Genomic DNA, 23,738 nt, shown 5'->3' with positions numbered 1-23,738 from the left:
TTGTCATTTTTTCAAGGAAAAATATGAATATTTTTCATCATCGATTGCAAATTGAAAAGGTGTTTCCTAATTTCAACCCGTCTCAAACATCATTAAAAATAGTGAATAGCAAATAGGAAATAGGAAACAGGAAACAGGAAACAGGAAACAGGAAACAGGAAACAGGAAACAGGAAACAGGAAACAGGAAACAGGAAACAGGAAACAGGAAACAGGAAACAGGAAACAGGAAACAGGAAACAGGAAACAGGAAACAGGAAACAGGAAACAGGAAACAGGAAACAGGAAACAGGAAACAGGAAACAGGAAACAGGAAACAGGAAACAGGAAACAGGAAACAGGAAACAGGAAACAGGAAACAGGAAACAGGAAACAGGAAACAGGAAACAGGAAACAGGAAACAGGAAACAGGAAACAGGAAACAGGAAACAGGAAACAGGAAACAGGAAACAGGAAACAGGAAACAGGAAACAGGAAACAGGAAACAGGAAACAGGAAACAGGAAACAGGAAACAGGAAACAGGAAACAGGAAACAGGAAACAGGAAACAGGAAACAGGAAACAGGAAACAGGAAACAGGAAACAGGAAACAGGAAACAGAAAACAGAAAACAGGAAACAGGAAACAGGAAACAGGAAACAGGAAACAGGAAACAGGAAACAGGAAACAGGAAACAGGAAACAGGATACAGGAAACAGGAAACAGGAAACAGGAAACAGGAAACAGGAAACAGAAAACAGGAAACAGGAAACAGGAAACAGGAAACAGGAAACAGGAAACAGGAAACAGGAAACAGGAAACAGAAAACAGGAAACAGGAAACAGGAAACAGGAAACAGGAAACAGGAAACAGGAAACAGGAAACAGGAAACAGGAAACAGGAAACAGGAAACAGGAAACAGGAAACAGGAAACAGGAAACAGGAAACAGGAAACAGAAAACAGGAAACCGAAATCGAAAATCGAAAATCGAAAATCGGAAATCGAAAATCGAAAATCGAAAATCGAAAATCGAAAATCGAAAATCGAAAATCGAAAATCGAAAATCGAAAATCGAACATCGAACATCGAACATCGAACATCGAAAATCGAAAATCGAAAATCGAAAATCGAAAATCGAAAATCGAAAATCGAAAATCGAAAATCGAAAATCGAAAATCGAAAATCGAAAATCGAAAATCGAAAATCGAAAATCGAAAATCGAAAATCGAAAATCGAAAATCGAAAATCGAAAATCGAAAATCGAAAATCGAAAATCGAAAATCGAAAATCGAAAATCGAAAATCGAAAATCGAAAATCGAAAATCGAAAATCGAAAATCGAAAATCGAAAATCGAAAATCGAAAATCGAAAATCGAAAATCGAAAATCGAAAATCGAAAATCGAAAATCGAAAATCGAAAATCGAAAATCGAAAATCGAAAATCGAAAATCGAAAATCGAAAATCGAAAATCGAAAATCGAAAATCGAAAATCGAAAATCGAAAATCGAAAATCGAAAATCGAAAATCGAAAATCGAAAATCGAAAATCGAAAATCGAAAATCGAAAATCGAAAATCGAAAATCGAAAATCGAAAATCGAAAATCGAAAATCAAAAATCAAAAATCGAAAATCTAAAACAGGAGAGAGGAAATCGGAAATAGAAAATAGGAAATAGGAGATAGGAAAGAGGAAATAAAAAACATAAAATTGAAAATGGAAACAGAGAGATAAGTAAATAAAAGTCAATAATATAAAAAAAGAAATTGGAAGTGATTGGTATTGTGAATTTGAAATACGATTTTAATTTGTAAGTACTATCGACACACCCTATGCCGTCACTGCATCTTTGCGAGCGATGATGGACGAGTCTGCGCACAAGCTAAAAGCGCCTCTGCTGAAAATTATATTTATACACGGACTGACACTAAATATTCAGATGCCTTGATACGCTACTAGTCTATATTTTCGGCATGCAATAGTAATGCTGGAACAGCGGAAGCAAACGTTCCTCGCTTATCAGTTGTTACCATTTATCGTACTTCGAGCTGTGTAAGTGTTGGTATATAAAAAACTAGTGATACACTGCTGATATCACCTTGTGGCGTATTTCCTGCTGTTGAAAATACTTGAAATGTATGCTGCATGCAAATAGAAGATTGAAACTGGGTTACACATCCTTCATGTTGCCAATAAAACAAAATCGTAGGTAGTGAGTAAAGTGAAAAGAGAGCAACGAAAGTTTTGCTCTATGCAGCCCAATGCTGGAAGCTGATAGTGCATTGGATGTTGCTTGCAATGTGACTGCAGTGACATAACGCGAAAGTATATCTCAATTGCTTTTCAACGGTATTTGTAATGCAGCAGATGTATGCGAATTTGCTGTGCTGGATGCAGTAATTTTTAACCCTTTGCTTGGTAACCCTTGTGTAGGTGTAGGTAACAGTGTCAGTGCTTGCTCATGCTGTCCAGTCTAATGGATTCAAGCCTACCAGTTACAACCACTTTTATGTGTGGTTGATTGCTTTGTGCAGAGATATTTGCGTTCTATCCAGCAGCACTAAACAACACAGTAAGCTGCGGCACCTCCGTTGCATGTGTTTGCGTCCGCATGGGTACTTGTTTTTGTTATTATCGCAGCGCATGTCGTCAGTGTCGACAGCAATGAGAGTGTTCTTTGTACTTGACGGCAGGGTTGCAGTTTAGTAACAGGGGGAATATTGTCTTTGGGGGCAAGTGCAGGCGACAAATGCGCTTATTATAATTTCAATAAATGTAAATTCAATGTTCTGATGAAATGTAGAGCAGTAGAATGTCGAGTGCTACCTGAAGTGAAAATATGCTTTGCATTTGCACGCTACTCCGTCCAATTCTGGTGATCTAAGAAAATCTTTTAATCCCCCCTTTGACCTAACACCCGTCCCTGCGGACTTTCATGATCATGGTATGATTTGATACAACGGGCCTTCTATCGCTTCCTCTCGTTGCGGCGATACACTCATCGTCCCGCCTGCTTATTGATTGTATGTATTTGTTTTAATGCAAAAGAGCGACCGACTTATATACGCAGGCAGTTGTACAATTACATTCATTAAAATGTTTATTACTCTTATGTTTATGAAGCTGCGAGTGAACTGGCGCAGTATAATACACGTCCAGCTATACCGCGATAGGAAGGTTTACTTTACCACCAGCGAAATATCATGTGTGCATGTAAAAAGTGTACTCGAACAGATGCTGATTGTTGTGTGTAGTTAGCCGTGAAAAGCTTCTGCATTCACAGAAAGCTTCTGCTTCTCACTTCGAGTTCTGACTTACATACGACTGGACTGGGACGCGCTCGCTTTGTCGTCGGTTGATCCTGGAGGTGTTGTGCCGTTTTTGTTGAATTAAAAATTCAAATGATCAATAGCGTATAGTTGTGGGTGTCATTAGCGAATTATTCTTTCTTGAAAGATAGTCTCAATCTCGTAGTGTCTTCTGGTCATTGTAAAAGTAAAAGTACGTTCTTACAGTGCAGCTGTGCATGACCGTACGTTCATACCAACTGAAAATATAGAATGTATGAGTCGTTCTCAGCGTTTTCCTTGAGCGCGTCGACACTTCAAGGATTGCGTTCTAGTGTACCTTCGAGCTGCTGCTAACTGCTGAGCATTTGAAAAAAACTACAAAGAAATCGGTTCATTAAAGAGGATGTACTTTGTGCAAAGGTTAAGTAATTACTAAATAGCTGCTGATTTTCAACCGTTGAATACCTACATAAGAAAAAGAAAAAATAACGTGGATTAGCTGTTTTCTCCATCTCCAATAGCTATAGCATCGCAAAATATTCGAGGTAAGTTGAATGCAAAAAAGTGCTTTTCCGCATCGTGTGAAAACTCGGCGCCATTCGAGTGTGAGAGCGCAAATGAAGATGTAATTACTTTGAAAACGTGAACTGGTCGCAAGCCATGTATTGCCAGGCATAATTGTAAGGCGGGAATAGATTAGTGTACGTTTTGAGTTATAATGAGGTGGACTTAACGTTGCTTAAATTAAGTCTAAAGCTTAGTGTTGCATTTTAAAAGACAGGCTATTTGAAAATTTTCGTCGCTGATCTTTTTTCTAAGTTGAAAATATGTCTAGAAAAGATTGCATTTGAAAACGACTTGCATTTGAAATGATTGCATTTGAAAACGACAAAAAACAAAAATATAATCTAAAATTACGAATTTGACGTTTCTGTTTTGTAGTTGTATGATACCACGCACGTTGACTTGTACGCACTATATCGAGACTACTGATTTAGCACGTGAAGTTTGTAACAGCATCTAGAAATGATTTTTCAAACATAATTGTTACGTGAAAATGTTCAAATCTATTTGATGTCCATCTATTTATTAATTTATTCGTCAATCGATCGTAGATTACATTACACATTGGCGTAGTCTGTTCGATGATTCTATTGCGTATTTGACTAGTATGAGCATACAAATTCATTTTTGATAAAATCGTTTAGAAACGAAATCCTGTCATAGGCCCGACGTTCTTTCAATGTTTGAATGTTCAACTAAATACAACGTGCTTCATAAGATGGAAGAGGGAATGCTGTTCATCACTGGCGTGCCACGAGGGGACACGTGCCCTCCCCCTTTTTAGACTTTTCAAATGCATGTATTTCTTAACCGAATATCAAAAAACTTCGTGAAAATAACCAAAACTATTGATTCATTACTATTTTGAATAAAATTTCCCAATAGAAACTGCTTTAGAATTGACTTAATTCTGATTTGCTGTTTTTTATGTATGGTGACCAAACAATACAACAATATTCTAAAATAAACCGGATATATGCTGTGTAAAGAATTTTAATTGTTTTAGGATCTTGATAGTTATATATGAAGCGTTTTAAAAAATTAGGCATTTTGCTAGCTTTATGAACAATGATAATGTTCCACAAATTTTATATTTTTGTCTACGATAAACTATCGCATTTCTGAAGGATTTGATTACCTAATGTAATTGACAAGGAAGTCATGTTATCTTGTTTTGTTAGTTATGAGATAAAATTTAATTTAATTTAATTCCAGTAAATATTTACAACACAATGTATAAAAGTTTTGTATTTCATTGTGAAAAACGTCAATATTATTTTTATTTTTAATGTCTAAAAATATGAGAATTTTAATGTTTTTAGATAAAATAAATGTCTGTGCGATAAAAATAATCTATTAAAAATCGATAAAATTGAAAAGTTCAAGAAAAAGGGAAAATTTCCGTGAGCGAGGCAGCTATTTCAGGCCGTATTCGTATCAAAAAGCTGGCCAAAAGTATTAATATAATTTGTTCTACGAAAACGATCCGGTAATGAATGGAAACCAGTGTAATAAGATGTGCTAAGAAGTTTTAATATGAAATTTAATTGTAATTATGTTTGTATGCATCTTAAAGTGCGGTTCCAACTTTCTGTAACAATGATTCGAAAGCATTGTTCCGTGCAAAGTGGACCGTTATGCTGCGCGTGACTCGTGTTGCGTCTATTTAGTTCAAAACGTTGTATCTTTTATAATATTTGAAATAAACCACTCAAATTTTGCACAGATATTCTCTGAAAATTGTTTAAAAATATTGAAAAAGCAGTCAATTCAAAAATTGCATAAATAAGAGGCATGAAACTGAATAATATATCGTTTTGTAAAATGCCTATTAAACACAAAATGGCAGAAAGTGGCAGCAATTTTGCTCTTGATTCACTTACTGGGACACTGATTTATTTAATAGTATTGAAATTTGAGGTGAGAAATGGTGAGAAAATAAATAATAAATCACTTTATAATATCAACATATTCAGCTAAATTATAACTGTCATATTCATTGATATATGCGGTTAATTTCGATTTTCGAATGTACATACCAATGGAGTTGGCAGATACTTTAGGACTAGCCGATAGATAATACTGGTTCTTGAATAAGTGAAAGTAAATATCTTATTTTTTTGACGAGAATTTATCGCTTTTATTTTATTTTTACTCTGACGGCTACTGCTGGATGCAAATGAAATAAATAAATCAAACAAGGCTTCAAAATTGTGTAGTAGTTATCCAGGAAACCAGTCATGTATGATTAGAAGCTATTGCACGAGTTTGAAGTTAGCAAGAGTCCACTATTAAGAGTCATCATCAGGAGCGGATCCAGAATGAAATTTCGGGAGGGGTCCGACATTTTGCTGTTGGAATGAACATTGAACAATACGTTATACGTCAAAACCTCATTTAATAAAAACAGTTTTGGTTTGAAATGATTTTAAGTTTGAAATTAATATAAAATTGAAACTAATTTAAAATTTCTCAACAAGTTGAAAATTTTCGGAGGGGGTTCTGACCCCTAGGACCCTCCCCCTGGATCCGCCACTGGTCATCATGGAGAAATGGGCAAAAATTCTGCCCGAGACAACTCGGAAGTTTGTCCCATTGATGAAGAACATATTGTAATGCGTCCTTGCAGCAAAGGGTATCAATATATGATACAGTAAGATTCCGTTTTTGGCGCGTTCCGTTTTTGGCATGCTCCCATTTTGGCACACTCCGATTTTGGCAACGAATGGGTTCCGTTTTGGCAACATTCTTGTTGTACATAATAAGTCTTTTAAAACTGTGCAATAAACATTTTTTTCATATCAATTGACATCACATTTGACTTTATTTCCAAACATGGAAGTCATATTAACCCTCAAAGGGGCAAATCATTTTTTTTTTAAATTTTGTTAAAATTGTCTCATAGTTTCAATTCATTACTGTGATAATTTTGAGATGTTTTTCGCCATGTTGTTTTGAAACAGTGTTATGCATTTAAGGGTTAACTATATTGTACACTATGCGTGTTGTGTTTAATGATCACAATAAGTATAGAAATGTATTATTTATGTATAATATAACTGGTAACAGTGTAACTAGTGTCTGACGGAATCAATTTTTATAGTAAGACCCAGAGCACTTTATGAGTCAAGGAATGCGCTACATTGCATAATAAGACTAGTTCTGGAGAAAATTTTCAATAGAACCTTAGTAACATTGCGAGCCTCTTTCTCTTTGGATTATTACGACGTCAATACAAAACTTGGCACTCAATTTTCAGTACATATCGAAAGCTGACCATGGTGCGTCCCAATGACGTATTTGGGAATACAAAACTGATGGCCCCCAAATAGTTTGGTTTAGCTTTGGAACATTTGTTAGTTTTTTTTGCGATTTTTTTTCAAATGAGTGGAATTAGGGTGGTCCTTGTGGTTGAGGTGTTCAAAGTATCGACTGTTTAGATGTGTGAATTTTACCTGCGAAATGCCCTACAATATAATAACACAAATGAATTGAAGCAAGTTTGCTAAATAAACAAGGCTATCTATAATGGTTAATCTGTTATGATTTTTTTAAAGATTTAAGGTAGGGTGGCTCTTGAAAAATAAGGTTGCTGATATTATCTTTTGATGTGTTAATTTCTCGCAAATGCATTGTTCTAGAGATTTTTGAATTTTTTTTTGGAGCACATTTTCACAGTAGCACTGATGTTTCAATCCCTTTTGTTTGGATAGTTGCAAGTGATTTATATAGGTTTTCTTTAAACCTAACTATCTTCAAACATTGCAATTTGATTTTCAATCCATCAATTCCAATTGGAAGATCGACGATTGGTTAGTTATTGAGAACAAACTTTATGTATTTTTTAAAAGTGCTATGTTTTTTACAAAATTGTTCATTAATATTCACGAAAGAAAAGATAACAATCCCAGGAGCGAATGTCATGATAACATTTATCACACTTTGAAGCTTTTTTTATTATTGCATTCTTTGCGAAGATTTAGGAATAAAACATTTATTTCTAGATATATTTTTCAAAAAAAAAAATGTTAGAATTCATTTTCTCAAGTATTTTTTTAAATGTCATGTAGCGCCATCTACATAAATTATAAAGTAGAAAATGTCTTCAGTACATGTGTTAAAATATCAAACAAACAACTTTGCCGAAGAAAGTTTTTTTTGATAGAACACCTCTGTGAAAAGATAGAACTGATCTAGATCAGTTTCTACTTATCTAGATCTAAACCAAAGTTGTCAAAATAATTATCATTTCCATCTAAGGTACTTTTCTAAAGACACTAATCCTCCAGGATATATACCCGAGGTGCTAGAGGTTTTGAGCGTCGAAAGTAGCATTCTACTCCACCGTACGACGTCTGAATTTGATAAAAACACGAATAAAATTGAATTTGCTTATTTTTTCTTTCATCTCATTCCATTTAATATATGATTAAAAATCTTTGAAACATTTTTGAAATCGTAAATTGAAAATCTAAAGTTTAAAAAAAAGGTTCCATTTTTGGCACGGTTCCGGTTTTGGCAACTGAAAAAAATAAAATTGTTGCCAAAAACGGAATCCTACAGTACCAATTTCGGTGTTTTGGATTGGAACAGAATCAGCACGGGCATTTTTTGGCACATTTTATGTTTTTTGCCAAAAATTCATTGCAGTACATAATAAACTTAAATTTAATAAATATGCAGTTTTTGATTTGTGTATACGAAGGGCAATTGAATAAATAGATAAACTCTAGACAAACATATGATTAGGGCTCAAAAGCCATCTGTTAAAGTTCGCTTTGCGGCGAAATTCCGAAAGAACCGTTAGTCGCCTAGCGCAGCGGTAGATACCACAGTTTTCTCTTTCAATATCTGCTATGCACCGTGCTTGAACAATAACGGCTTCTGCAGAAATTTGACATTTGCCTTGTGAACCCTAATCATATATTTGTCGAGAACTTTAAATTCAAATTTGAAAAATCACTAACATCTGTTTCTCTAGCAAATCCCTCTGTGGACAATTTCTGTGCTCAGTATATATAATACAAAATAAATGACGTTTTATTGGCGTTATGGATAAATACGCCGTTTGAATCCGTCTCGTCTTTGAAGCTAGAGACACGCGTTTTCGAGTAAATGTACTATTCTTCAAGTAGTCATACAGTCGACATCAGCTGACAATGACCCACACACGAGTAACTCACAACAGCAGAGAACATTAAATTTTCTGTTTATTACTCACCCGTTCCGCTTATTACAGAAATGTGACATGAACTCAGACTTTACCCAGCGCGAAGTAATTTCATTATCCGCGTACTCATCTTTGGTATTCGCTACACTTGACGACCACCGTTCAAATTAGTGTATTTGTAAGCTGTAAACATTATTTACGTACATTGATAAGTTGATAAGAAATTTATGAATAATGGATGCTGATACATTTAGTGTAATGTAATTGATTTGTAAGTGTAACTAAAATTCAATGTTTCAAAAGTAATATCATGCAACAGTCATTCAGTCTAAAGAGAGCGAATGCTCTTGTCTGAACATCTTGAAACTTTTTTCTAATTGAAGCTTCCTTTCTCAGAATACGCCGCGATAGGAAGACAACAGCAAACTAAAAAGCTTTGATGACCAGACATGATGCGCTTGAAGAAATACTTGATAATACGCTTCAACAAATACTTGATAAGCAGAGCATAGACTGTCTCGACGAAGTAGGTCGATTCTGGCGGGGTAAACAGGCAGTCGTCATCATCGTTGTTAATAAGAGTAATGAGCCTATTTTGGCCCTATTGAGGATGATGCCACACAATTTCTTGTATTATTGCGACCTGCAATCGATGTAATGCGAATAAATTGGTATCAATATCATTACATCATTCATAAGATTCAAATATTCAAATAACAAAATTGAATGATAATGGGATAATACGCGTGTTTAAGCGCAACCAAAAGTCGTGACGAGTGAAACAATGTTCACCCTACTATTTGAGTCTATGAGATGAACAAAGATAGTAGACGCTGTTCTAACCAGCGGCTTCAAATGGGTTGTGTAGCAATAGGAATGGAGTAAAAAAGGCTCTCTTACCCTACCGCCTCACCATTCCGCCTGATACGCTATAATTACTTCTCTCGGAACTGATTAAACGAATTAATACAAACTTAGTGAATAACTAATATTATTTTAATCGGATATGGAATATAACATAATACATTTACATGTTACATTTGATGTTTCATGCGAATGTGACGCTGAAGAATTATGCAAAATTCCACATATTGTACGGGCGGATTCAGGGGGAGGGTCCTAGGGGTCCGGACCCCCTCAGAAAATTTTCAGCCTGTTGAAGTTTCTATTTTATATTAGTTTCAAACTTAAAATCATTTCAAACCAAATTTGACCACCAAAATTGATTTTCGTTAAATGATGTTTTTACGCATAACGTATTGTACAATGTTCATTCCAAAATCAAATTTTCGGACCAATCCTGAAATTTTTTTCTTGATCCGCTCCTGTCACTTTGAAAAATCTTATCCGAATTCAAGTTCTTTCCAGGTACGAATATTTCCTTTCAGATCAGTTGGTTAGGAGAAGGTTTAAAAATCATGATATGATGCTATATTTCAAAATATTTTCACGATTTTGATTGACGTTTAGTTTCAATTCGTATACTTCCGAAGGCTAAAAGTATGGAATAAAGTTGTTGAAACACCTACTTATGATTTGGTTGAACAAATCAATCATTTTTATTTTGTAGTTTGCTTCAGACCATAAAACAGAGATTTTACTCGAAATAGCCGAATTTTGTTGTAGGTGTGTAATATTATTATAATTAAACACTAAATATTGTAAGAATGCTGGCCAAATAGTGTAAGAATGAAAATTGAACACTTCATTGATCAATTAACTCACCAACCAACTGCAAAACTTATCAGAGAAACGATTGAAATCAATTTAATAAATGCGGTTTGTCATTTCGTTGATTCAAAGATTGAAATTAACATAGAAAGATCACAATGGGTGTTCCCAATTTGGCATATAGACGATAGGCATACAGGCATTAGGCATAATGGAGGTTTGGCATAACAAACTTTAAGAAAAAGGGTAAACAGGTCTAATGCGCCCCTCTTAAGCAAAAATAGCTATATTTCACCATTCGACACTATGATCTTCTCACTAACTACTCTAATTTATTGTTATATTATATTAGTTAGAAATTAGTTTCATTTTTTATTAAAAACATCCTGATACAAGTACTATTAAACATTTTTCAAAGATGCCTAAATTCTAGTTTTTTCTTTCACCCAGGGCAAAATGCCCCCGGTGAAGCAATCGGTGAATATGCCCCACAACAATGGGTGGGGAATTTTGGCCGGTGATGAGCTATTGTGAATACATGAATAATTCTACACACACACACACACATAGTTTTAAGCCAAGCTAAAAACTAAGATAGTAACTATAATATTCTAGTAAGCTACTTGAAATAGTTCTATCGAATCCGACTGTTTCTAATTGGTCGTAATGCTATTGGAAAAAGTGGAAGCTTACATAAAAGTAGCTCTTTTGAAACTTTTGTATATATTGTTGTCTAGCAACATATTAAAAATACCAAACTAACTTAGTACGTTGATTTCATGAAACGATACTGTTATCAGTCATTTTTACTTTTTAGATAATTCAGGAATCCTGGGAATCGAAGAGGGGCGTTTAGTCCCGGTTGGGCGTATTATACCCTTTTACCCAATATACGCTACGCATTGCACGCTAGACACAATGAAAGTTAAGCAAAATAGACGATAAGTATAGTAAATAAGTGCGTGATTATAGATAAGAAAATTGAGTATTTGCGGCTGTCTTCAGGGTGACGTTCTGTCATCTTTGCTATGGAACCTGGTTGCCGACGGTTTGTTGAGAAAACTGAATGAGCTTGGATGTACTATCTACGGGTTTGCTGATAACCAAATACTAATTACTGGATTTTGCATTGGAACAATCTTTAACTCAATGTAACACGCATTAAGAGCTGTCGAAAAGTAATGTCGACAACATAAATTAGCAGCTAATCCAAACAAAACTTAACTTATTTTCACGAACAACAACAACCGGGGTTCGTCCCCTGCAATTTTTGATTCTGAGCTACTGTGTGCAGATCAAGTCAAATTCGTTGGAATTATATTTGTTTATTAATTAATTTATTTGTTAATTTAGGGAGCAGGAAAAAGCCCGCTGGAACTGAATTTTACTTTAACTCTCTCTCTCCAGCAGGCATAAAACCTCCTCATCTTTTATATCAACAGATAACAGATCCAAATGATACATTTCGGTACTTATAACTACAATTAAAACTAACAGCATAATCTTAAAACTAGCACTAGACTACAGCTAACAAGATAATGATCTTAGAAACGATTTCTTGACAACATTGCGGGACAAATGGAAGTCGAAGACATTGGAACAACGATTGAAAAGACGACACATACTGACGAAAGGTCCGTTATACCCACAATTTGTTCTGGATAACGGGATGCAAAAGGTACGAAGACTACGACGACGAATGTCGAAGTCCAAAAGTTGTAGAAGTTCGGAACAGTCGATTCGAGATTGCAGTAGATCGGCAATGAAAACGGCCTTCGAAACATCTCGGCGTACAGACAGGAGATCCAGGTCAATAAGCTTAAAGCGATCTATGTAGCTCGGTAGGTTCAGTGGGTCCCTCCATGGGAGTCGACGAAGTGCGAAACGAACAACTTTGCGCTGAATAGCTTCAATGCGTTGAATATCATTATAATATTGGATTCCAATTCATCCAATTCATTATAATATTGGATTCCAAATAGAATTGGTCTGCTCACATTGAGTTCAGAATCCAGAAAGCGTGGTCTCCGGGCAGTTCAGACGCACTTTTGGAAAGACCTGGGGTCTCAAACCTAATTACATCCTTTGGATTTACACGACAATTGTACGGCTTGCAGTAACTATGTTGATGTTGCTACCAGTTATACACGACTGTGGTCACAAATGGTTACGTGGGGTGAAGATATTCTTGCTTCCAGCGATATTACACTCATATGTAGTTTTCCTACTAGGATACTCCATGTGAAGAATCCCTCTAGGGAGGAGTGGTTATCTGTCTATACGGAGAGACGAGAACAAACGAAAGTGGCCTGTTACACTTGCGGTTCTCTAATGGAGGAACATGCTGGTGCCGGTGTCTACTGTCGTGAAATGAGGTTAGAACAATCCTACTCGCTAGGTAGATACTGCGCTGTATTCCAAACTCGGACCATGCTAGTGATCGCGTGCCGAACCTATATAGAAGAACTAAGCATTGTCAACACTATCTCTCTAGTCGGGGTGCCCGGACATTCCGGTATAACTGGAAGTGAAAGTGCTGACGAATTGTCCAGGTCAGGTGCAGCGACTGACTTTGTTTGTTGTCCTGCCAATTTCTACAAGTTTGGTAAGAGAAAAAAACGGTCTTTGGATTCGTCCGAGCTTCGCAATTATTGAAGAAATGTACAAAAGTGTCACCAAACGAAGGCGTTTCTAGAACAACCGTACCCAGTGATTTCGAAAAATCTCCTACATTTTTCGAAATTCCACTACGGCAATGCTGACCATAGCTTTAACCGGCCACTGCAAACTCAATTATCACATATAACTGATCACCCGCAGGCGATTTGAACTACTTGTGAGTTCAACTTATCTGCTGTTTGCTTTTGTGCTGTAATTTTTCCCAACCTTAAAATTCTACTTACTCTCTCCTTCTTCATCTTTCCTTCCGCTCAGGAAATGATGAGAACACTTAATAAAAGCACTGTTTTTGAGCGACTTAGTGGAATGTTATATTAAACACTTTTACCGATATCTTCCGTTTTAATTCCACTATGATGAACAAAATGCAAAAATGCACTTTACTGTTACAAATACGTATTTCGGCTACGACTTGCTGCCTTCAATACACGAAGAAGGCGGTGTTTAATGATGAGAAGACACGGCAAGGCACAAATCCCCGTCTGCATATGGAGAACGTGCCATTTGAGCCAATAGATTCTGATTCCTCATTCCTCACCAGTTTATTATTTTCAACGGAAACTCTCGCATATATATATATATATATATATATATATATATATATATATATATATATATATATATATATATATATATATATATATATATATATATATATATATATATATATATATATATATATATATATATATATATATATATATATATATATATATATATATATATATATATATATATATATATATATATATATATATATATATATATATATATATATATATATATATATATATATATATATATATATATATATATATATATATATATATATATATATATATATATATATATATATATATATATATATATATATATATATATATATATATATATATATATATATATATATATATATATGTGGAGTATGGAACAATAGAGCTATCATTAAACAAAGTATGCGCTGCATATTTCAAGCGAAATTAATACGTGCCAGTTCAGTAATCAGACGCCACTTTATGGAGAACCGTGCACAAATACCGCTATCGACGATAATCCAATCCAACACACAGTTGGTCGGTGTTAAGTCAGACAGGACTAAGTCGCAAAACATCAAAAAACTGGATAATTATAGCATTGAATACAGCTTTTCTTCAGCTACATTTGACTTTTACCAGATTTGAAATATGTCACGAAAAGCAAGAATTATGGCAAAAAAGTGTTTTACAATTACCCTGTAAAGGATGCTACTATTCAAACTTTAAACTCGTTTTTCTCGAAATCATTAAATTGTTACTTAGTCCGGTCTGACTTAACACCGACCAGTTACAGAAAGCGAGAAAAGAAATTTTCATCGGTCTCAAAAGTAGAGCATATACCAACAGTTACAAGGTGATTTACGGATTTTTAATATTAAATATAATTATTTTCATGTCTATATACTGTAAATATGTTACGGTCATATGGTTCTGTTAAGCCAACGCATTATGTGTGTCGTATCAAATTAAAGAATTGAACTGAAATAACCAAAATAGAAAAAAAATCTACTTTTTTGGTTGGTTAAATCAGATTTCCATGTTATAAACAAACAAAATTTAATTTAAAAGTTCGAATTTGCTCAAGATTTGCTCGAAAAAACGATAAAAATGTCATGGTTCTGGTACCTAGAAAACACCGTTGAAGCAAAATATATTCTCATACAAGGATGGATAACTTGTGGCCCTTTCAGTAAAAGTGTGACGTAAAATAATGGTATCCCGTGCAAAAATCACCGGGAAACTTTAATTAAAAGCAGTTTATGGAAGTTAATAACACCATGCAGGAAGCTCAGAGGTAACTAATTGTAACCTACAGCCTTCTCGTCTATTATTAGAAAGCTATCTCATATCACGTACCAATTAGCAATGGCTCAGAGTAGCAAACGAGATTACTACTGCACACGTTCACAGGCTGACACCGTGAGGGATAAGGTCATGCGGACTTCATCGCAACAGTACGGCCCGCAAATAAAAACAGTGACGTCTAATTGGAACCGAGGTGACCAAGGTGCCAGTAGCAAAATTATTGTTCTGTTTGAAGCTTGATAGCTTAAACTTTAAGGTTGAAATGTGAGCAAGCGAGGTTTCACTTACGCTATGGCAATTATCGTATACTAACTCACCATGAATCGAGTGGTAAATATGTTTATACCAATTCATCCGCATGCGGCTTACCTTTTGCGGCTTATAGCTACAAATAACGGTGATGGGTTCTGTTATAAAAATTGTGTTTACGTTGAACTCGTTGTATTGCAAATATCGCTAAACGGCTCCCGCTTTGCTTGAGTTTATATTCTGGCATTACTGTCTTAAGTAAAAACATTAGTGCATATGTGTTAATGCTACCCATGAAATACTAGTAGGAATAGATACAGGTAGAACTGATTCAACTGATATAAGATAGATGGTCATGTTTCACATTTAGTAAGTTTCAATTGTTTGTTCGTGACCTCAACTTAATGGTTTCTTCATAATCGATTTGATTTCTAAAACTTTTCATTAATGGTTCATCAACACCAGTGCTGAGCTCCAACATGTTATTGATGGGAAATCTACTAGACAAATAACTATGAAGTTGTTAACAAGCAAAACAGAATGACTGATGCCTGATGGTTCTCACTCAAACGAATACGCAACAGTAAGACAGTTCTCCTGTGGATCTCACTTATGGGAATCAGGAAGGAATTAAAAGTGACAGTCATTCTATTCACACTATTAATACCGTTATGAAGGTCTTTTCACTGTTGTTCGCACTTTTCCAAAAGTGACGTGACTATTGTTTTTGTTCGCACCCAAATTCAGCGGGAAATTCATCGCAAAGCTCTTTCTTTTGGGATCGATCACACATTCGAAAAATGTTGTGCCATTTTACACTAAGTTTTATGTAAAGAAAACATATGCATTAAGCCAAACCGAACTGAGCGGCATAATTGTTTTCTAATATTTTTCACGCCAATGTGGTTGGTCTTTTTTGGCTTAACACAGGCCATATGAAAACCTAAAACTTTGGAAACACAATTTTTAGTCAATTTAAAAGTAGAAGATTGCTGAAGTCGGATGGTGTCGCAAGCTGCTCAAGCAGCACGATTACTTTAAAAAAATGTTGCGTTTCTTCTTGGTACAGAATTACCACTACCAGTAAAATTATCGGCGCATTTCTCGGATACTCCTCGAGTCAAACTGGCTGTTCAAATGTACCGGAATGTCGTCAATGGAGGATTTAGGGATGTTTCTTCAAAACTTTGAAGACTATTTCTGTTTATTGATCCTGGTATTATACCAGCGAAAAATATTATTATTCTTTTGAAATTTTGAGCTTCCACCGTTACAATATTAAAACTTTCTCGCAGGGACTCGTTATGCATAAACAATCATTAACGCCTAAGTTATGAACGGCTCAAGCATATAGAGTCATAATTTTACACAAATATAGTGCGAGAGTTGGAAAATTGCATTAGCGAAAGTTTCACTCCATCGCTTCACCATGCCATTGGATAGTTCATTGATGGATCGAGGTAAATGATGTGCTCATTGTTCTTTGTTCTATAAATCATTGTGATGCTTCACACTAACTTATACTCAAGTGCGTGCAAGACGCACTAGCGGCTCTGGTTTGAACTCAAGCGATTTGGGCGCTACCTCCGGATAGAACCGCTTGTCACGTTTCAAGAGGATTCTCGGGTATAATGTAAGTAGTCGCTGTTGTGCTATCTTACGACAAGTGCCATTTTGCACATTTCGAGAAAAATGCTTTTTAAAGTTTGAGATTAAATTTCTTGAAACTTATAAATGGTATAAACAATTCAAAGACGAAAATTGACTTTGTAACAATCACTCAAATATCAAGAAGATCGGTTGACTATGTTGCGAGTTTTTACTATAAATGTAAACAAAGGCCGCACTCACACGTGTGTGTATTGATGACAAAATTTGTATGGCGTGTCATAATCGTGCATGGAAAATTATCGATAGAAAAAAACATCAATAATTATCTTTTATTTATATCTTTGTCTTCATTTGGTTTATAAACAATCGGTAAGATGCTTTTGAAGAAAATGATTCAGGGAATCTAGAAAAAATAGTTATTTTGGTTACAGTTTTGCAAAAAATATGCTATATTTCCAGTTTAAAACTTAAACTGCAATTTTCTCACAATTCGTGTATTTTTCTTTTGAAAATGATTATGCCATTATGTTTCTCATATAGTTTTATACATAAAAACATATTATGCATCAAGATAACTTGAGCTAATCACCAGACACAGTCATTTGAAGCAAAAAATTAAAAATATGTCTCACTAACCAAGCAGAATGTCAAAATTCTGAAAACGCCACTTTGTAGATATTTTTTAGACAAGAGATGTGGCATATCTAACTCAGTTTGCCCTAAAATGGCGTTTGTCATAAGATAGCACAACAGCGACGAAGTGTTATTTTACGAATTTTCTAACCGGATGTGCGTTACCTGACCAAATTTTTCTAGAGTTCAATTCTTCGTTGTTTCAATACAACATCTCCCTCACTCTCAGGCCGGTGGAATGTGGAATGTCGAGGTCGGTCCAGCCTTTCCGATGAAGCCTGATGATCGGTTAGCTGGCGCCCGACCCCGGTGCTACGTCGCGTACTACTGAACTGATTCCCGGCGGAGGAGCTAGTCTACACCGGCCGAAAGTTGTCCCGAAACCCGATTTGTTGTTTTCTAGCTAGTCTGTGTGTCTGTTTTTGTATGTGGTCAACTATCATTCGTGTTTCTCAGCTATGAATGAACCGATCTTATTGAAACAAATTTCAACTGAAAAGCCCAACACTCAGTCAAAACTTTATAAATATGTTTTTGATTCTGACATTTAGTTTCCGAGATATGGATTTTTGAAAGTGTGTCAAATGCGTTTTTGTAGTTTTTGGAGATTAACTGTCAACATTGATAACATAGACAAACAATTTATACATCCCCGGATAGCTTTCCTACTATTCGAATAAGCGATAGATCGTTGGACTATTATCAAAAGAGATATATCCTGTAGGACCGTAGAGAGAAAATACTGGCCCGGAGGGGGAGGGGGGGGGGGGGGGTGCAACATACGGGCCCTACCACTGTACATTGCCTGAGTACCCAAAAGTTCCATTGAAGCTCACTGTTATGTATAATACACTGAAATTTTATTGTTATGCACCAGTTTTTTGCTCTAGCTGTTTGTAGTATCAATATGAAATAAACGTCGGGTTAATAGGGGAAAGTGGTCGGTTGCCGGCACTGGTCGGTTGTCGGCACCCCTATGTAATTTTTGTGTTATATTGGCACGTTATTTTTGTGCCGATAGCTGAAATAAACAGTTTCGTATGTTCTGTTCTACAGCCAAAATATTTTTTGAACAAGTTAAAATCTACTCAAAAGTTTTTTTGAACATTTGCTTAGTGTTATAGAAAGAAGTAAATCGGTAGAAAAAATGTGCGCATTGAATATTTACGATGTGAATTTATTCAATTTTGTGATTCAACATTGAATGGCACTGAAATATTCGTCACAAATATTTTTGATCAGTTTTCAAAATGGTTCCTAAAATCGGTTGTCGGCACCCAAGCATGGTCGGTTGTCGGCACCTCATTTTTGCGGCAAATGCTCTCAATCACCTAATAAATATGGGTATTTTGGAACGGGCTTTACGAAAAGATACCAGAGATCGATCTTTGGCACCATTCTGAAAGAAGGTGGAATCCTGTAGTCCCCCCTTCCCCTTTGGCGGACCTCTATCTGATTTGTTTGAAGCTTTAGTAAAAAATGGACTGCCTGAAACTAACTCAATTGCAGTGAATGCGATCCGTCAGTGCCTCAGCTGTGCGTAATATTCGCACTAGTTTTTCACATACACATATTGTGGTTCTGATGAAGAATGATGTTCATAATGCCTTTGATAGTTGTTGAAATGAATAAATTTCCTTTCCCCTTTGAATCTTGATAATTATCATTCATATTTCTCCATTTTTAGTAAATTATCTTAGGGTGCCGATAACCGATCAAAATTATCATTTGACTAAATTGTTAATGAACTTTTTCAAGTTGTCAGAATAAATTAATTTCTTTCATAAGTTATTAGCCTCTAGCTTTCCATTGGTATGCTTATTCTCATATATTGTTCAATTGGAGTAATGTTGTGAGCCTAAAATAAAAGTGCGCCGACAACCGAACACATTTTCCTACAATTGAGTATTTTTAATACCACTTCGAAATTTATGGTGACTTTGAAATCAGCCATTTTTGTTGGTTCTCACGGTAAAGAGGGACAAGTCTGTCTTTACCAGGAGGCATGTTGGTGGACTTGAGTGATTCATAGTTATGCTGCCTAAACTCGACCCCCATCAACAGAAGACAAAAGTTAAGTCTGTAAGATATCATGCCTGTTCCAATGACCCTGCCACTTCTAGTTTTCCGATCTGTATATTTCACAACCTTGCTTTCAGTACTTGAGTACTATGGCTCTAAATTTTTATAACTTTCCTACCCAGTAATCTCTAGCTAATAGAATGTCGTTAAAATGTCACCAACATTATTTTTTCAAGAGATACTCTGTATTATATCATAAATTTTATTCAAAGATACTGAACCTCCAAAGTTGATTGTGTCGCAAGTATGTGATCTTGACAGTTTTTAACTATTTATTTTAGTATTCTTGACTTTAAAACTACATGACTGGAAGAATACTAAAATAAATAGTTAAAAACTGTCAAGATCACATACTTGCGACACAATCAACTTTGGAGGTACAGTATCTTTTAATAAATTTAATGATATAATACAGAGTATCTCTTGAAAAAATAATGTTGGTGACATTTTAACGACATTCAATTAGCTAGAGCTTGCCTTGTATATGAAATATAATTGCGTCCTTCAATTCAGCACTCAAATATACACCAAAAATAGTGCATCATTTTTTTATTTACAGCTCACTCAAGTTGTTTTATTGACAAACAGTGTAATATCTATAAGAACTATCTAACGATTTTCAATATAGCAGCTCACCGAACTGTATCCGAGCACGTTGTGGTAAAACCGTTTCCAGTGTTTTCAATCACAAATTTTTTCGCAAATAAACTGATAAAACAAATAAATTACAGTGATTGAAAAAGCTCCATTCATGGGGTGCATTGGCTCTATCAATATTTATGGCTGTTATCAGATTCTGGGATTATCCATGTTTCCATGTTTTGTTGTTTTCAGGTATGAGTTCAAGAGAGAAAGATTTCTTTCCAATCTTGCAATGTCATTGACGTACTGAGGTACTACATATGAACCTTACGTCTGCGTGCTATCTAATCTGGCCGTGATATAAAGGTTAATCGTTTAAATAAGGTTTATTTTTACCATACCGAACAGGACTCTGAACCTTGCATTTCAAATCAATGAGTACCGTCCATGGGCACTGGGCAGCCAAGAGTAGGAATGATACTGCATTATTGATCCTTGTGGATCCACACATTGACGTAACTAGACCAAATTCCTGGCCAAAAATTATGTTGCACATTTTAAACCTTATTATATGACAAAGATTTGTAAAAAGTGATTTCTTATAGTTTTAGACAATATACGAATAAATAATTATCGTATTAATCCTCCCAGCAGTGTAATGCAGAGCCAAAATGAAAAAAGTTGAACTTTAATTTTGATTTCTTCAAATCTAGTTAGCTCTTATTGGGAATGACGGGTGTCAGGCTTCGCGCTTAGAGGTTTTGATTTTATAAATGTAACACCACAAATTAAAGAATTTTTTGCTCTTGAAATTTCTTCATTTGCAATCGAATTGGGTTACTTTTTCTTTAGTACAATTAAGCTCTTCCGCTAGATCATTTTCTAAATTGCTAAACTTATCTTAGATAAACATAGCAGAAAATTGTTCCAGAATTTGAAAATGATATCTTCTTGTGAGCCTTTCGATGTTTTGTCAGTATCTAGAAAACCTCGTTGTGGATGGTCCAAGAATAGTATACTTATATGAAATATAATATACCAATAACGAACAAAAAAATGATTCAAAGTCAAAATAAAATTTCTTAATACCGTTGGACAGAACAAAAAACATAAACTTTCCAATTAATAGACTATTCACAAAAAAAACATTGAAATACAGTTCATATATGGTTGTCCCATCCATAAAGCTCAATGGAAAATAAATCAATCATCAGTTCAAGCATATTTCATAAAAAATTAAATTAGAGATCTCTCTGTTAATTAGAATGAAACAGTAAAACATTTTAGGTAATCGTTAGAAAAAAATTATGATAGTTTCTTCAGGAAGAAATTTAATTCAAATCCTATCCATTCTCTTTAGGCTTTTGTGGACAAAAAATAAAAAAAATAGTTTTTAAAATTTATGGGAGCTCGGGGCTAGTTGGCGTTGTTTTCTGTTTTTATATTTACGACTTCGACTTAGCTAGGTCTTGCAAAAACGAACACGTTGCATAAAAGAGCAGACTGTTGACAACATCCCTAAATTTCACTAAAATGTTTCTTGCATTGGTTTGTTTTTATAGATAAAAATGTGACGCGAAAAACCCTCAAACTTACCTGCATATTAACAAACATTTGCCATTATATTTCAGTACTCCATGCTCAAAAGAAAATTTTGGAAATTCTTCAGACGATTGGCCGAAGTAAATATCCGCTGCATTGACGAGATATACAAGCAAAAGATTTTCTTACTTTGGAGTGAATTCCAAAAATAAAAATATTTGATGACTATTTTTGAACCGTCAACCGCCTCGCCCCGCGTGCATCACCGCCAACTTACCCCTGCCGAATATTTTATAATAAATAAATTTAAGAAAAACGTTTGTTTGCGGATAGGTGTAGTATATGAAAGCTCTTTTCACGTGCTATCGAAAACTAGAGTCATTCGGGGAATAGATTGAAAATCACCTTAACACAAAGTGTTTAAAATGAAGTAAATTTATTCGGTTTGCTCGAAAACACAACATCGCCCATAACAAAATGTTTAGCAACAAAAACACATTAGATAATTAATTTCACATAACTTGAGGTACACAACGAGAGACATGGGGCGTCTTAAGACCACTTGAAGTCCCTGGGCACAACTGAGCTGGGGGGTCCCTATAATTGATCAGATATAAACTGCTGTAGAGTAGGATAGTCAAAAAATGATCCCCAGCATCAGGGAGCCATCTTTACCAACTTGAGAAATTTAAATTTTGTTCACTGTAGGTGGCATTGTAAATTTCCAGGTACCGTCGAAGAACGGAAGATTATTTTAATGGATCTTAAAATGATATTACCATTTCTTACCAATCTGACAGAAAGTGACCAAGGGCCTAACACACTAAATGAGGTTGAGGGAATTCGAGATCAGGTGAGCTGCGTACAGTTTAATGGACTTACCAGCTGCGCTATTCCTCCCCCTCATGTTATATAACCCAATCTTCATATTTGTAAGACTTTGTTTGAGACTGAAGAGTGCCTCCGTCAATAATGAGAAATGATGGAGTAAGGCGGTTTAAACGTCAACACTGCAATGGCGACGATTCATTCAATAATTGTCCTTACACTATGACAATCTAGGAAAAATATTTAGCAATATGCCAATAAAATTCAACTTGTTAATAGATGACGATTACGTGATTTACAAAAGTTACATTGATTCATACAATATTGTTTTAAATTTCTTACTGTTCGTGATATGATGCAGCTGGAAAAAGTCAATTGCTGGCTTTAAAAAAAGACACATTTCTCAATCATAATTCACCTACATTTACAGATGACAATACTGAATATTGCAGCCGTTGAAATCAATCGATATTATCTCGAATCTAAGTGCGCAATTCAAGTTTCGTTCATTTTAGATATTCGCATTTTTCGCTGCAGGAAAAGAACGCTTCTTTAAATAGTGTCTCTTCATGCCCAAATTGTTGGTGAGATAGATTTTTGTTACATATTCGAACAGAAAAATACAAATATAAATATAAATTGAGCAACACAATTCATTTCAATAATTCACTACCACAACTATTAGCAGTTCATTCATAATCAGCCACAAACAGAAATGAAACCATCTACCAACGAAGCTGATCGAAGACGAAATGCAAATACTATATTCACTAAGACTGCAATATTACATAAAAAATAAACTCAAAAATAAATGCAAGAAAATTTAAAACAAAAAAAATCATTTCAATACCAATCATGTAAAATAGTCGACATAGGAAACACATCGAATGCACGTTGTCGTGAGGCACAAGTCCTCAACTACCTACGGGATACGTTCCATTTGAGCCAGTATATTCTGATTCCTGATTCTGACGGCCTAAAATATTTTTGATAAGGTGGTGTGTCGTACAAAAATAACA

The 23,738-nt window shown here is 35.1% G+C and overlaps 1 protein-coding gene across 1 annotated transcript in view; it reads left to right on the top strand.

Annotated features, from left to right (window-relative positions):
• The first annotated feature begins 3,147 nt into the window (after window positions 1-3,147).
• Window positions 3,148-23,738, top strand: part of LOC131677881 (ATP-binding cassette sub-family D member 1) — a 65,634-nt gene continuing 45,043 nt past the window's right edge. The window contains exon 1 of the mRNA XM_058957968.1: window positions 3,148-3,812. The gene's annotated coding sequence lies outside the window, so the exon portion shown is untranslated. The remainder of the gene's footprint in view (window positions 3,813-23,738) is intronic.

This window comes from Topomyia yanbarensis, chromosome 1, assembly GCF_030247195.1.
Source record: "Topomyia yanbarensis strain Yona2022 chromosome 1, ASM3024719v1, whole genome shotgun sequence".
Lineage (NCBI taxonomy): Eukaryota > Metazoa > Arthropoda > Insecta > Diptera > Culicidae > Topomyia > Topomyia yanbarensis.
The sequence above is the reverse complement of the archived record's forward strand: the minus strand, read 5'-3'. Positions and strand labels throughout refer to the sequence as shown.